The sequence below is a fragment of the Corvus kubaryi genome, unplaced genomic scaffold (genome assembly GCF_017639235.1).
Source record: "Corvus kubaryi isolate FWS band 111438036 unplaced genomic scaffold, C.kubaryi_AGA036_p1.0 129, whole genome shotgun sequence".
NCBI classification, from domain to species: domain Eukaryota; kingdom Metazoa; phylum Chordata; class Aves; order Passeriformes; family Corvidae; genus Corvus; species Corvus kubaryi.
Genome location: NW_024580664.1, coordinates 239,682 through 252,018, shown reverse-complemented (window position 1 = coordinate 252,018; position 12,337 = coordinate 239,682). Strand labels below are relative to the sequence as shown.

At 39.6% G+C, this 12,337-nt stretch overlaps 1 long non-coding RNA gene across 1 annotated transcript in view; it reads left to right on the top strand.

Moving 5' to 3' along the window:
• The window catches only part of LOC121663321, a 130,092-nt gene that overhangs the window by 100,776 nt on the left and 16,979 nt on the right, over positions 1–12,337 (top strand). The window contains exons 11-16 of the long non-coding RNA XR_006015600.1: positions 1,307–1,493; positions 3,053–3,237; positions 4,335–4,453; positions 6,977–7,058; positions 7,393–7,492; positions 9,733–9,863. This is a non-coding gene — a long non-coding RNA (uncharacterized LOC121663321). The remainder of the gene's footprint in view (positions 1–1,306; positions 1,494–3,052; positions 3,238–4,334; positions 4,454–6,976; positions 7,059–7,392; positions 7,493–9,732; positions 9,864–12,337) is intronic.

Here is a 12,337-nt window from a genome sequence, read left to right as displayed (position 1 = left end):
TGCACCCTTCTCTTTTGATGGTAATTATTAGCAACACTACTTGAGATACATATCTGAATATGTTCTCAGAATTATTTCTTTATCAGTAAACCAAAATTGTAAAATGTGCTCTCAGATTGGTGAAAACTGAAGTACCATTTTAACCCTGAGGTAAATTACATTATCCCCAAATTAGCAGTATTAATGTCTTTGTACCTGTATATTAACCCTTTATATCCTCCTACTCTTTAGTCCAGTTTATAAATGGTTACTTGAATGGATCAATATAAAAATTACTTGTGTCTGCAACCACTTACTAAGGTCTCAGCTCATGGCTGGGTTGCAGAGGCTTAAAAAGATGCCCCATAGCTAGTAAAGCTCAGAAGAGCTTTCCTAACTGTTGATACTTGTCCAGGTGTACAAACTTAGCCCACCACAATTGTAAGGAGACGTGACTTAGCTTAAGCCTCCAGGGACGATATTTAGGTGAGACATGTTACCTCCCTCATATTTTGGGTAGTTTGAGAACGCATCCATAGGTAGCTGAAGTGATTAATCCAACAGGCTACAGGTGCCATCATTGGTTCATATGACAGAGACTAAAATGTTTGGCTTAGGTTGACATCCAGTAGCCTTTGGGGTAGGATCACCATCCTCTTGCTTGAACTAGCAGAGAAGATCCCTTCCTATATGCATGTGCAGTTTTTCCAGTCCACTTCCTTACTGGGCTTGTGTATGTGGTCACAACAGTACACACTGCCCTGTGCACATCCATGGGACCGGATACTAAGTGACCTCTGCTCTTACATGGACAACATGGAGAGTTGTACCAGGGAGCAGTGGTACAAACCAGGTAGGCAGGAGGGAGTCCAGGCTGTGGCTCAGATGGCAGAATCATAGAATGGTTTGTGTTGGAAGGGACAGATCACCTAGTTCCAGCCCCACTGTCAGGAAGGGCAGGGACACCTTCCACTAGACCAGATTGCTCAGAGCTCCTTCCAACCTGGCCTAGAACATTTCCAGGGATGAGCACCCACAATTTCTCTGTGCAATCTGTTCCACTGCCTCACCACCCTCACAGTAAAGAATTTCTTCTTAGTATCCAATCTAAACCTATCCTCTTTCAGTTTAAAGCCATTCCCCCTTGTCCTATCACTACGTGCCCACATAAAAAGGTCATGTGGGCAGACATTTACTTTTGTTTTTGCCTGTAACTTTGTAGAGTGATTATTGCTTTAAAGATGTGCAAAATCATGCATAAGCACCATTATTAAGGATTAATTTTATTATTTACTTCTTACAAGGTCTTACTTTACTTTCTTACAAGGTCTAAATGGGAGCACCTGCTGGACCACATTGTGATGCCCTCCCACTCTGTCTGCCTACATTCTCTTCTTAGAGCAGGAGGAAAAACGAAGAGAAAGAAATTTGTACACTTTTCCTTCCTTGTAAGCAGGATGCCAACAAGTGGCCCTGAGTCTTGATACACCCCAGGTCAAGACAAGACGTGCCAGGTATGCCTACACCTGAGATTTAAAAAACACAGCTGGTTCCCACAGGATAGACACAGCTTGAGAGAATTCTTTGAGCAGATTGCTGTGGTAGGAAAAGGGCCAGAAAAAGCATATATATCTGGATTGAATAGGAGCAATAAAAGGCTGGGGAAATAAAAATTATTTTACATTGAGTTTATTTTAAATCAGGCATTCCTTCAGTTCCTTCCTTTTATCCATTTGGATCAAGGTGTCTGGAATCATTTCATGCCTTTTGTTTCACCACATGAGGAAAAAGATGTAAAGAAGAGAAGAATGCTCTGCTCAACTCTTTATCAAGGGTTTATGTTGAAGCCACCAAGATCTGATTCAGATCTCTTTCTAAAAAGTATACAGACCCTGGAGTATAATGGAAGCAATGCTTCTAAATTCTCATTTAGCAAAGGCTGGGTTTATTGATGCCTTTTTCCAAGGTGTTGTGCAAATATACACGTTTGCTGACAAATCTCATGGCTAGGTTTTGTTTAGTTCTTACTTATCAAGAACAAAAATACTTAAACATGCTTACAGATGAGGCTGCTGGTGACCCTCATTTTCCATTTTGTAATGGAAAAATTACACCATATTTTACACCAAATTACACCAAAGACACCTGCAGTCTCAATGTTTTGAATTTTTGCTTAGCAGGATAAGAGCTGCACTATAACTCTTTTAAAAATAATCATCATAGCTGAAATGTTAATTAAAGTTTGTGTTTGGGAGGTTGAGATTTAAATGCTTCCGAAATAGCTTTACGTGGAGCAAAGTAAGAATTAGGACAATGTGAAATATGTCCTGGTGTTGAATCAAAATCAAAATATGGAGTGCTACCAAGCGTAGACTTGTGTGGGGTGTGTTGTGTAGGATCCAAGGAGTAAGATTGTTTCCTTGCAAGGCAGGAGATAATTGAATAGAACCTACTTTTACCCATACTAGCTATTTCCTATTAGGAAACACTGGATATTGTTTTTCATAGCTACACTTTATGAAGTGCATGCTATGGTAATTGCCAAGTGCTGTGATACGTCTTCTTATTTGGTAAATCTTGTACGTGTGGATGAGATATTACTTTTCCATGGATATGTTTATATGAATTCCAGCCAGTGTCTCTACCTAGAAAACTATGTCAATGTAATGCAATGTTACGTTAAGTTTTGTTTTGGTTCTTATATGCTGCACATTACAGGGCTGAGTGTCTTCCAGAAGTGCATTAACTGGTGGAATTGTCATCTGCTAGTATGGTTTTCTCTTTCCCATTCATTCTAAAGATGACCTTTGTGCTCTCTTTATTTTTGGCCCTTTTAAAATAATTATTATGTTATCTGTACGTGCTTCTGTATGTATGTATGTGACTCACATTCAGAGGAGAAGATAGTGAGCTTTGTGCTGGGGATAATTCCAGTGGAAACTCATCCAGAAATCTGAGACTGGCCTGAGAAAGCCCTGTTTTCTGCAGAGCTTTTCTTTGGAGATGGATAATCATGGTGCATCTGCACAGTGAAGCTACTGTCTGTTTTTCCTCATCCTGTCTCTCTTTGTAGGCGGCCTTTCAAATAAGTGTCTGGGGTCCCAAACTTCTGAATCCCTTAGGAATAGGGATGCACTGGAAGTAACCCTGCAGATTAAAACCAGGTCTTAGACCTGCATCCATCCAGTGAGTGGTTCCCACAGCAGCTGAATCTTGTGCTTGCACACCTGCACTGCTGACTCTCTGCAACATACAGTGGTGAGTGGGATGGCAGGACCCAGGTTAGAGTGCTCCCAGGAGGACCCTACATTGGAAGCAGCATTTCTGGTGGATTTCTTTCCTTTCCTTTCTTTCATTCTTTTTCAGGCTGAAGTCTAACACCAGGTCCTCAAATTCAGGTGCTAAGGCTGAAGCAGTGGCTGATATGTATCACACAAGTGATTATTAAGAGTACCTCAAGCCCTTTTGGCCAAGCATTACTGCTGTGTAGTTTTTTATCTTTGGGATTTTTCCCCAGCCGGATGTAGCTTTTGAACTGAAATAATCTGTGTTCCTCTTAGGAGTTGAGCTGTCTAGAAAACATGTTGATCAAATTCCAACATAGTTTTTCCAGGAGTGTTTATTTTGCCTTTTGCTAGCTGCTTTCTGATGCTGTTTGTCTAAAACCCCACCTGCTGTCATGGGCAGTGCTGGCCATGTGAAACATCTTCGCATCCATGAAGCAGCTGTACCTATTAGGCTTAATTTCTGCAATGAGTTATCAAGCGTATGTAATTTAAAACCCACTCTTCTTCTCAGCCTTTCTATCACCCCCAGTCATCTCATTTCATCTGCAAGCAATGATGGAATTAGGTTGCCAAGAGCCTGCAAGGTTTGCTTTCTCTACACCAAATTTAGCATAATGTATGTATGGCTTGTACGAGAAGAAGGATAGTTTTTCTGTTTGCCTGCCATATCATATAACCCTGGAATCCTTCCTCTTCATGAATAGCAACATTAACTATTAATTTTTGTTTATTTGGAGAAGAAGGGGGGAAAACAAAGGGGAATGAAGACTAAGCTTGTGAGGGATGCAATAGGATGATACAATTCTCTAAAAAATATTTCAGAATTCCAAGACAGTCTGAACTTGGAAATAACAAGCAAGAAAACTCACGTGATTTACATATGCTGTGGATGTCCAGAAATCTGTATCAAAGGGAAACTGAGAATATAGTTTTCCATTATAGTAATCTGTGCTGTATTTGCATCAAGCAGAGAGAGAAGAAAAGAGAAACTGAATTGTTTGAAACTACAAGTGGAGATCATAACTATTCCTGGAATAATTTTTTTTTGTGTTTTTTTTTTTTTTTCAGGAGGTCCTCAAGTACTGTGGAAGACCAGCAGTTTTTGGATTTGAACATAAGCTGCCAGCAAGCTGGGTGAATTGTTCGACTGTCACATTCACTGAATGTTCTGAAGCATCCCTGGAAAGGTTTTAATTTTCTGCTAGTGCAGACTAATTTTATTTTCAGTTTTTGTTAGACATTAGAAAAATTTTAGCCTCTAAACTGTATCCACAACTGAAAGGATCTGTGAGGACTAATGTAACTATCTGTTCCAAACAGCCTACATAACTCTTTGTTTCTCTTTTTGACCAGTATCCATGAACACATTTAAGCTTTAGAAAGCCTTGAAGCAGTCATTACAGTTGTATTTGACCAATGGATTGCATGGACTGCTCACCATCCGTGTTATGTGTTCAGTACAGGCAGCCCAGTCACTGTAAGGTTAACAGTTTGGCCTTTCGAAGGATCCTGATACTGGCTTGAAAATCACAATACTGTGGAATTTAGGGGACAGATTTTTTAAGTTGCATTTTTAACGTCACATCGTTACTGTTTTCTGATCAAATACATGCATCTTTATCAACAAATTTTTCTACTGTCATCCATGTCTCCACATTCCTTTATCTCCTGTCAGTCAGGTTTGTGAAACTGCTTTTTGCAGCATTCTGTTAGAACAGGGTGTTGGGACTTGTGACATTTCTGAACAACTCGTAATTGAGAAGTTAAGTATTGAATTCAGTGAGTCTGTTTCAAGAAGGTTTTCATGTTATTTCAACAGCTCGAAGACTTGTTTACCTGGCTCTCCTGCAAAAAACACTTTTTTTTTTTTGTTCTGGGGTTACCACTAGATAACACATCTGGTGTCAAAGTCTGTGACACTTATGTAGGTCTGTGAAAATTTCGGAACCTCACTTAAATAACACTTAGCAAAAATATACATTGCATACTTGGCACCACAGACATGCCACAGTTAGATGACAGAGCCAACTTATGAAAAGGGGCTCATGATGCATTCCCAAAGGACACATCTTGTTAAAATAAAATGCAAGGAAAACAAGAGCATATCAAGAATAGTCTCTGTATTTCAAAGGGAGAAAGGTATGCCAAGAAAAACATCGTAATCTTGCTTCAGGCTTGGAAGAATATTTAGAAGCATTTTAAAAGCTTTCTACTTCAGTTTGGTGCCAGTGTGGGTTTTCAGACTTGCAGGGCCTTTTTAAAAAAAATCTAGATGCAATATAGAAAATACGGAATTAAGAAAAAGCATTCCTAACTGGAACCCATTTATTATCTATCATGAAAAGACATAAAAAAATAGGATGTCTTGGAAGAGAAAGAAAAATGTCCTAAAGAAGAGATTAAAACCATGGAACATCTACATTGGGTGCATTTATATTCAAAACCAGACAATCAAACTGGTATTTGTAGAAAAACTAAAAAGGAAATTAGTCTTCCTTGCAATAATGATGATAAGCTGGTGATGAAAACTTTTGTTTTAGTTACCTGAGTTCAGGAACAACAGTCTTAGCTGCAGTTCTGTCTTTAGCTGCTCTTCTCTCTGTAACAGAGAACACTACACAGCAGCTTCTGCTGGATACACACTGTATGTTCCTGCTGAATATTTTTCCTTGGAGCAAGTATTAGCAGGATAGGAATGGCACAGAGCTGGAAAAATACCAAATAAAAAGAAATGTTTTTTTCAAGCCACATTTTTATGAATAGTAAGTGAAATGTGTGACTGATACAGGAATGGACACAAAGAGTGAAAGGGACAGGGATGCTATACAGGTTTATGTGACATCTGGCAGGAGGCGACATCCAGAAAATATAGCTGGTTTGGGCAGTATTGAACTACAGGAGAGCCAAACTGAGTACTGCTCAGAAGGGCGTATAAGGGGTTGTGTTTCTGGTCAGCCCTGTGTTGCCATCTGTCCTTGCATTAAAGAGTATAGAAACCCTTAAAATTCATGTCTACCTGCTTAGGCCATTACCTGAGCATCTGTTTTGTTTTGCTGGATTTTGGTATTCCCACCAATGAGCAGGAGTACAGAACTCTGGAAAGTGAATTTGTATAAGTTAAAAGAGTAACCTAACCCAGCTGTAAAGCAGGAGGGGAAGGAGGGACATTGTACTGTTACTGCTTCTGTGCAATGTGCTGTCCACTGGAGAGGTCAAGAGGACCTCTCCAGTTTCTTCTCTTTCCCCTTTGACTGCATTTATTTGGTGGCAGAACATTTTGTTTCTCTAACTGTGTGTATAGTTGAAGCTACGAACCTGAACACTGTTCTATTAATTTGGTTCCATATATTTCCGAAGATTAGAGGAATGTGCGTTTGGGTTTTAGATGGTGGCATTTGTGATGGTCTGGGAGACATGGGTTAGAGCTGCGTGCTCAGCCCTCGTGGAGCAGGCAGCCTAAGGCACTCCAAACCAGCCAGCTTCAACACAATAAGACTACCTTATCCTATCTCCATCGGGGTTTTTCAATGTGCCAGGTAAAACAACCAAGCCAAACCTTTGGAGGGAGGCAGATGATGGAATTTCAGTAAGAAGACCTATAACCAAATGAAAAGTTTCTGAAAAATAATGAGTTAAACATATGTCTGGAAATTATCTAGCTATTAAAAAAATTTAAAAATAGACCTCAAATTTTGTCTTCTTTTCTCTAGAAAGTGTCTGAAGCTTCTTAAGCTGCATGATGGGAGGCAGTGACAACCTAAGATCCTGAAGGCTACTATGTCAGGGGAAAATGTAACTACCTTTTACAGATTTATTTCATTCTGCTTTTCATATTACTAGACTGTTTATTGCACTGGGTGTGTTTAAAGTACGTTGATCTTCAGAAAACAAAAAACCCCAAACAAAACCAACTTAATTAATTTCCAAACCTTTTATTTGAGAAATAATGTATGAATAATATAAAGACTTTCAGATTAATGCAGTATCAGATAGGGAAGAAAATACATTTTTGCTAGCATTAGATACTCAGGGCAAACATTCATGGTGTCTGAGCCAGCCCAGCTGTTGAATCCTGTGGCCTCAGTCACCACATCAGCCAACCAGGCTGCCTAAACCTTTTCTGTAGGTAGCAGAGAATAAGACCCTGGACAAGGCAACTGAAAACACCTGAGTTAAGAGAGTCGTGATCAGCCAGTGAAGGAACTTCTCTCTCTCTGCTGGATATGGTGAGAATTGCTTGCTTGTGAACTGTGTAAAATGGGGTGAGGCCAGTTATCATTTCTATATAAATTTTTAAACAGCTGATAGATTACCTTAAGTCTTCTATGAACTGTCATGAAGACACTTACTTTCTGTTGCTTTAATTTCCCAGGAGTATATTTTTATTTCTTTCAGTTTTCTAAACTGTCCTTACCTAGTTTTCATGTCCCATTCCTTGCACCATTATGTTAAGATCATCAGAACAACACTTCATGATTTGGCCTTATCATAGATGCATCAAAACTGATGTACAGTGGGAAATATTGCTTACTAAGTTTAAACATCAAGGTGAATGGTTATTTACATGAAAGACAGCTTTATTGTTATGATCATTTATTTATTGCACTTCTAGTGTACTGGGAGCTTTGCAGCACATACTGTTAGGTGTGCTCTCTGCCCTTTGAATACTGCTATTTTGGAATTCACCCAAGAATAAAAGGCTGGTTGATCGACTCTTGAAGCTTGACAGATGATATTCTAATTTACCTTTTGAGAGTGAGAAAACAAAATGTAGTCACCATTCTTTCTGAGCACCTGGAAAAATGTATATAGCAGGTGTAAGCAATTGCAATTTCCTTTCTCTGTTAATCACACGATGTAGAAATAAATAGAAGTTTTATGATCTGATTGCCTTCTTCATGCAGTGTAATTCACCACCACAGAGATAAATACAGTAGGGAAGGTAAAAATAGACATTCTTCTTCAAGGTGGTGCATTTATCTGCTTGATAAACCTGGTTCACAATTTCCAACAGCTATAGGCAGGCATTAATAATGTAATTTGTGTCAGTCCATAGGGGTCTGGCAGCAGAGGAATTAGGACACCTGGCCACAGAGCCAGAGTTGTGAGTATGGGCAGTGCTCCAAATGTGTGCTGACAGTGGCTCCCAAGGGATCCTGCTTTAAATGAGGGCTTAGTCATGCAGGCTGGCAAGTGGAAGGTGGGCAGGGGTGGTGCCAACAGCCTCTTGCTGGTCCTTGCTGTTTTCTGCATGTTTCTGGGCATGCTTTTAACTGTATTTACCCAGGTCTCATCCAGGACTCAGGGGAATGATGGATGTGTTGTAGTTATATATCAGTGCCCTCTTATGGATGGACTCAGTGGTAATCAGGAAAATATCCCCGAGTCCCCCAGCAAGGTGCATGGCGTGCTTCAGATTGAGAAAGCCTCCATGCACCAAAGCCTTAGCTTTCCCAGGGGTAAGATGTAAGAGCAGTATGTGCTGTTACTCTGCTAACACAGTTCTTATAATTTGCTGGAACATTATTCTAAAGCTAACAACAATTCTTAGTGTGGCTCTGGACGTTCGGTTGGGCCCCACTGGATGCAAGGGCCTCTAGTCAACCAATAATGTCTTTACTAAGTTGTACTACACAGATCCAATGCACAGGCTGTCCTTGAAGCATGTTATGAAAGCAAAATAGATTAGGAAAATTACATTGTTTGCAAGCAAACTGAATAACCATATCAAATCTGGTGGGGTAGCACTGTGCAGTCAATTGAAACCAAGACTTAATAACTTCTGTGGTAAGGGAAAGAAGGTATTCTTCTCAGCTGGAAGTGAACTTCCTGCCTGTATTTTTGGTCTGCTACTGTTTGAGTCTTCTTTGAGAAAGAATTATATCAAGTTACAGCTCTATTATATGTTTGTGAGCTCTTTGTCAATCTCTTGGAGCTCTGGTGCCTGTGCTAGATCAGGCTTTGATCACCACTCCCAGCGATGAACAGCTGCTCTTTTTCTCTGTACCTGTGCACCTGAGGCATCCATCAGTCAAGGGCAGTTATGAGCTATAGCTCCCAGTCTAGTGAATTTGTGATGCTAAAGAGGGAGGATCCTGCTTCTCTCCCATGCTCTGTTCTTCCCTCTTCAGGCTGCATAGTTCCAGTTGTCCTCTTCACTGTCTCTAGAACTCATCTAACTGTACAGTGACCTGATTCAGCTTGGCAGTCGTAAATAATAAAATAATTCCAGAACAAAAGTAAAGCATAGGTTTTTTGCTGCTTTTTAAGTTGGATTGGCTTTATTGTACAGGTAGAGCACCAGAAGTTACACAAGAGAGGTGCTGAGGCTGTGTGTTTGGGAAAGGGGAAACAGACAAGGAAGGGGAAGAAATAAAGTGGTGGAGCAGGACCATTGCATCTTAAAGCAACCAGCTGTTAAATCCTCTCCATTACACATCTGGCTATACTCAAAGCATCTCAACAGCTCTCTCTCCAGGCTTCCTTCTGCCCTGCCCATGAAGTACTGGTGTTCTGCTATTGCCATTTTACAGGAGAAGGCACAATCAGTGGGTCTCTTGACATGGCAAGAAATTGAAGTCAGGTGACTGAGTAGAGGTGAGTATCAGAATCACTGGCCATTCCTCCTTACCAGAAGGGGCAACTAATCTTTCATCCTCCCTCTTAATTCCTGCTCTTAGATGGTAACTCTAGTTCTGCTTATGAGCACACAGGGGTATTTTAATACTGCACTGCAAAGACAGAGTTTTGGTATCTTTGTCCTGTCCTTTTATCCATGAACTATTACAAATAATCTGCTACCTAGGGGACAGAATGAAGGTTGCCTTCATTTGTTGCTGCCCTGCTGTAATCTCACTAGTTAGCTGCCAGAATTTTCTGATTTCTAAGATAAATACGATAGCACTTGGATTTCAAATTGCAGAACCCTGTGGAGCATATTCATATCCAGGAGTGCTCCTAATTGGAGTTCTTATTAAATTTTTCTTTGTATTCAGGACTAGTAACATGAAAAGATATTCTGGTGTTTGAAAGCTTCAAGCTAATATGCACCAAAGATTATCTTGCTTCTGCATAATAATGATGTGGTACTTAAAAGTCACTCTGCAGACTGTACATAACACTCAAGGACATGTTTAAAAGCAGTGTAATCAGCTTTCAGTCTGGTCTTTGCCTTTGTGCGCATTTAGAGTAGTTAGACAGAAATATTCTTCTCACTGGTCTTGCAGAAGAGCTCACTTTAGCTACCCACTTGTAAAATCTTTTAGTAGCATGGTACAAAGGCAGAAAACAGTCCATATAACATCTTTAAAATGAAGTAACACATCGGAGTGGAATGCTTCTGAATGATGACATACTAACTGTGTTTTAGATTAGTACCAAATAATTTTTAGTTGTCTACATTTTGATCAGTAACCTTTTCCACTTGTGGAGTTCATGCAGACAGACATCACTTTCCTTGTTCGTATTCTGGGAGTACTTTTGCAGTATGGAATACTTGGTATCCACAATACACGCTGTGCTATTTAGCTGTGATTAGTTACTTAAGTCATTTGTTATTATTTCCATTACCTAATTGGGGGAGAATAATTTATAATTAGCAGGGTAAGTTTGGCTTTCTGCATAAAGCAGTAATTTGTGGGATGGGATTTAGCAGGAAGTGAAGTTAGGACATTTTCCCTTTCCTTAATTATACAGGTCTTGTCCTTAGAATCAATCCTATAAAGTCAAGTTATTCTTAATCCTTTAGGAAGGGAATATCTTGATTTTAAATACTGTATTCTATTTAAAAAGGAATGCAGCTCTGTGCTTGATACGAATTGTGAGAAGTATTGTCAGTACAGTTTGGTTTATGTCAGGGTGCATACAGCATGTGCATTGTTTCTGTTGTGTACTTGGATATCTTTGATCTTTGGGCTGTGGCTCTTCAAGTCTCCCGTCAGTTTGAACCTGTAATCAGTGATAGAGCTGTAGGCAGAGGCTAAAGGTTTGGTACAGGATTCTAGTTAAAGCCTCTCTTTGCTCTTAAGGTGGCTTTTGGGTACTACCTTCTGTTCTGGGGTACATGTGGGGAAATGAATTAGGATTTTTGACAGTTACAAGCCAGGAGCTTATTGCTACTTCCACTTTTTGCTGGACTGGAAGTCTTTATAAGGATACATTTAATGTTAAAGTCAGGGTAATAATGAGAGTCAGGACTGATTGGAGATTTCAGCTTCTGCTGAATCTATATAGGAATATTATACTCTGGGTAGGAGTATTATCTTTAACTCTGGACAAATCAATGTCATGATGTAGTTTTAAATATTATTTCAAGCTTCAATATTGGATTGATTTCAGTAAGTTATTCTTTGGCATCTGAAGTTTTAGTTCAATCTGTATTTGGCTTTCAAATTGCATTTTGAACTCTGCCCAGCAGAAATGAGAGACTGAGATTTAAATAAAAAGTGACAGGACAGTGCATTGAGCCTCTCACTGGTGGGTGATGAGCAAGAGTGTTTGGGTATTGCTTGGAGGGCAGTTTTGACCTCCAATGAGCTCATACAGAAATGGTAAGTTAGAGGTTGCAGTGAATTATCTTCAGGGAGTGCTTTCTTCTCTTCATGGATTACACAGAGGGACTAGTGCGATCTGGCTTCTGACTCAGATGTCTGCATTAAATACCTACTGCTAGTTGTAATGAATCAGGTCTTTTTATTTTTTTATATGTTGGCAGTAGCACTAATGAGGATCAATTGCCTGAATTTTCAGCAATCTAGTCCTTCTTTGGAATTTCCTCAGATTGTTTTGGTCAGTGATTGCTCTTCTTGTCAGTTATTTTGAATAATGTTTTGAATCCTTTTGGCAAATATGGAAATATGGTGAAGATAAGAAAGCTGGAGTGAAGGTAGGTTAGTTCATTCAGGTTTGCTCAGGCTTGATCTAATTCTGAAGCAAATGTCTTTCCACAAAATGTTGGGTGGAGACATCCCAGATTCTGTAGCTCAGCCAGTCTGGCAATTTCTGTTGGAAAATTTTATTTCTTTTATACTTCTCTTCAGGTCAACTTTCTGCTTGTTTCTTCTTTCTGACAT